Source organism: Nomascus leucogenys, chromosome 24 (genome assembly GCF_006542625.1).
Source record: "Nomascus leucogenys isolate Asia chromosome 24, Asia_NLE_v1, whole genome shotgun sequence".
Taxonomy (NCBI): domain Eukaryota; kingdom Metazoa; phylum Chordata; class Mammalia; order Primates; family Hylobatidae; genus Nomascus; species Nomascus leucogenys.
The window spans coordinates 18954143-18958460 of record NC_044404.1 but is presented as its reverse complement, the minus strand read 5'-3'; positions in this window follow the sequence as shown (position 1 = coordinate 18958460).

The following is a 4318-nucleotide window of genomic DNA, read 5'->3' as shown; positions in this document are numbered from 1 at the left end:
ACAAGTCATACTTTTAATATTTTATGAGAATTCTTTTTTTCTCCGTCTTCTGGCCAAAACTGGGAAGTACTTGCCTATCATTTCCTCTGGACTTACTTTTGCCAACATTTCTGTAGTCATACGGTGGGATCACATTGCATGCATGACATCAAACTCAAATCCTTAAATGAAAAGAGGGATTAACATAACTGTATAAAAAGTTATATTTAAAATACAAAGAATGCAAATATATATGTGTATACAAATATATATATATATACACCTACATAAATGGGAAAGGAATTTTTTTATTTGGATACTTTATCAAAGTTATATAGACTTAAAAATTTGTTTAGTAAAACAGCAGTTCCCTTGTGTACTCCCAGAGTTTCATCACATAGAAGCAAGCATTTAGCTATTTATTTCCTTATGTCTAAATAGATATTATTACTTTTTGATTTTCAAGTGTAGGCACTATCTCTCCTTCACATATTTGCTCATCACCACCACCCCCAAACACGCCCCTCACTACCTTACCCTCTAACATGTTTGTGTCCTAGTTTGAGTGCCAACTACTACATTATTATAACTGGTATATGTTATTCAGAGTTCAGTCACATTGGATATACATAGCAGGAATGAAAAGCCAGTATCTTCAGGGACTCTCTCAAGTGGATAAGCTTCAGAGATTTTTGTAATCTTTGGTCACCCTCCCCATCTTTTTCCTATTCCGGGTAAGTACTGGATCTGATGGGCCCAGCTCAGGTCAGGCACTCTCTCCTTGAGCAGGGGAGAGTGGGACATCTTCATGTGTAGTACCAAGAAGACACTGTCCAAAGAGGGACAGGTAGTTCTAAGACAGAAAAGTCAATCTGGGGTAAGGGGAGGCAAAACAAGGACATGAACAAAAACCATGTCTGTTCTGTAAGGGGAGCATGCAGTAGAGGGTGGATTCAGAGTGGGAGGGGAGAGTTTTGAGAGATATGGGCCATGGATAGTCCTCTGTGGGCTGGAGCCACGCAAGACTGTTGGGGTCTCTCAGGGGCAGGGAGCTGAGGAGAATCTGCCCTCCCCAACCTGGGAGACTGGTGAGGGGACTGTCCTGGTCACCAGACAGAAATGGGGTCTGGGCCAGGGCAGTTCTGGTGGGAAAGAAAGAACAGGACATCTCCTTAAGGTAAGGTCCTGAGTTCCGGTCTTGGTAGGGAGGGAGGTTACCTTGGGCATTGGCCACTGGAGATGGTTGGCCAGATGAGCGCACTGAAATCTATGTTCTATAAACTTGTAGTTCTAGTAAAAGAATGACTGCAGTAAGGGTCCTTAGGAAGAGGAGGTGGAAGACCTGATTTGTGTTGGGGGCTCCAAGAAGAATGTCTGCCTTGCTGTGCAAAAGCCTTCTGCATAACCTCCCTGGTCCCCTTGCTCAGTCTCCCGGCCAGACCCCCAGAGTCCCTCCCCTGTGCACCCTGGAAGTACACAGTGAGTTCAGCCAAGGCATCTGCAGCCGGGACTCATCCCTGGACATTTCTGTGGCCTTGGGTGCCCTGGCCTTCTCCAGGCCCTGTCTTGCAGGCAATCATCCTGCAAGGGAATGGGGGAAGGAGGCTACTTGACAGTTGACACTGAGTGGCTCCACAAGGTCCTGACTTAGCTCCTAGTCACTTGCAAACCTATATACCCCCATCTCATCCCCCAAACGATGCAAAGAAACTTTGCCAGGACTCATGCCAGATAAATAGGATGGGACCGTTCCATAGAGCCAAGTTCTTAGGACATCAATAAGAGATGGAAACCACCCGCTGGAAGGTGCCACAGCGGGAACCTTGGGGGCAGGGAGCAGTCACTGAGCTGTCAGGGTGAATCCTGGCTCCTGGCCCTCACACGCCCTTTCTCCCCTTCCCTCCTTCTCTCTTCTCTCCTGTCTGCTCTTTCCCCTCTCTCCCCTGCATCCCTCAGGTACCTTCCACGGGCCCTCACCCCTCCTTTTCAGAGGCTCCAAGTGAGCCCTCAAAATACTTGGTAACCTTGGACATTTCCAAAACTGGAGAGATTTGGCCACACAATTTTTATGAGCTAGGAAGGTCCTCCAGAGCTCTTGCCTAAATTTTTCTGTTGATGAGAAGAGAACAAAAGAGTTTCCACCTGATCTGGTCTTAAGGCAACTGCTCCTTGGAGCAGAGACTGGGCAGGAAGAAGGGGGTTGCCCAGGGCCCCAGACTTGCCCCTCTCAGCTGCTCTGCTCCTCTCCCCTTCACTGGGGGAGAGCTGACCAGCGATCAGGACCCTCTGCTCCCCACAGTTGCTGGGATCTCAGGCTCAAATCTAAATATTGGCTGATTTAGGAGGCTAAGGGAGGCAATTCCCTGGAGAGAGGTGTCAGGATTTGGGACCAGAGCAGCATCTAGCTGCCGTCCACAGAGACCCCAAGGACAGAATCCACTGGTAGCCGGTTGGAGGGGATCCCATGAAAACAAAATGAAACGTGGCAGTAGAACTGGAGCCAAGACCAGGGCTGAAAAACTGCGCCTCCTAAGGGATGAAGGAATTAGGGAATCCTGAAAGTAAAGTTTTTCATATAGGTCATTTCTTCCACAGAGACACAGGGCAACGGCCCAGTGACATGAATAAAAGAAAACTTGGGGTTTAGGATTGAGGGGAGGCAGCCTTTTCAGTGGAGGAGACCTGTCACCTGGAGGCCCAGGGTCGCCCTGAGAGGGGAGGGGTCTTGCTGGGTCGCTGGGTCCGGGACTCCAATTGCACACAGCCAGTGGCCTGGAGGGTCTTGAACATGACTGAGGCAATTTCCCCCATTCTGCTTAGGGAGCAATAGGAACATCACTGGCATTATACAGAAAGGTCCCACTGAGACTTGAACTCTGATCACCGCATTCAGAGTCCAAAGCACTCACCATTACATCATGGAACCTCACAATAGCCCATAACCGGAGGGCACTGAGTTCATATAGCAGCCATAGTTCCCACGCACCTATGTTCATGCTTTTCTTCTGATCCCTCAAGCAACTCCAAGGAAGGTGGACCCGTGAGGGAGGAGTCGTCCTCTTTCTTTCTCTGCCCCTCTTTTGATCAACTTTTACCACTTCATTTGCACCTTGGAAAATGAGGCAAAATCCATTTTAGGCTTAGGGCCAGAGAAGAGCCCTTGAGGCCTGCCTCATGGAAAACATACTCTCTCAGTTTACCAGAGTTTCCTGTACCAAGGGGAAATTTCTGCAAACAGTGATGTTATATTCTTTTTGCCTTCCCTCTTTTCCCTTTGCTCAGGGAGGCCAGATGATTATCAGAACAGGACTTGGGACTTCCTGGGTGCCTTGCCCCCTTCCTCCATGTAATAAATAATAGCTGACACCTAGCAAGTAAGATTGGGAGGCAGAGAAGATTTCATTTTCTTTTTCATATACTTTTATGCATTTGTTTGGTTGGTTTTGGCAAGATTTTCTCACCAGAAATGGAGATTTGTTGGATTTAAAATAAAAAGTAATCAGCCATGTTTTACATTCAACATTGATTGAACCCCTGCTGATAAAGCACTTGCCAGCTTCAATGGGGCTGCTAGAGATGAGAGTACACAATCCCTGACTTACAGATATCTCATCCCAACTATAGCCTAGGTTATCTGAAGGGGAGATTATCAATGGCAAATGCAGGCTCCTCCTGTGGAAAGAAATTCTGCTTCCTGGAGCTGGTGGTCTCTTCTCCCACCAGTTCAAAGAAGCCTCCCTTGCACTGTGGATCTGCCCTCCCTGCCCCAAAAGGTTAGGGTATGTGCCATTGAGGCTGAGGGCATATGTGGGAAATTCAGACATTCTGTAACACCTGCTGTCTCTTCCCAAGCAGGTGAATCCTTGGTGAAGCAGGACAGCCAGCAGGTCCAGGTGGACCTCCAGGACCTGGCCTATAAGACTTGTGGCCAAAGCAAGAATGAGGCTGAATGGGATGAAACCACCAGTCCCGTTAAGAGCACAGGGTGTGGGGCTCACCTTCCCTCCCTGGAGTCAGCTGTCACATTTGGGTGCTGCTGGCCAATTCCACACCTGAGAAGTAGTGGGGAAGAGGAGGACAGGAGGTTAATAGGAGAAGTCTTACCCAAGATGAGTATAAGTTTGAATTTCTACAATTAGTTTGTGGCATACTGCTAATAATAATAATAATAATAATAATATAAAGTTCTATCCACCTGATTATTATAGAAATACTAAGGCCTACTTAGAGACCACATGAGGTTTTGGAAACATGCAAACCATAAGTTAAAAATAATTTTGTTTTGCATTATAAAAGGACTACAACTATAGGGCCACCCACCACATTGAAAACCAGAAGA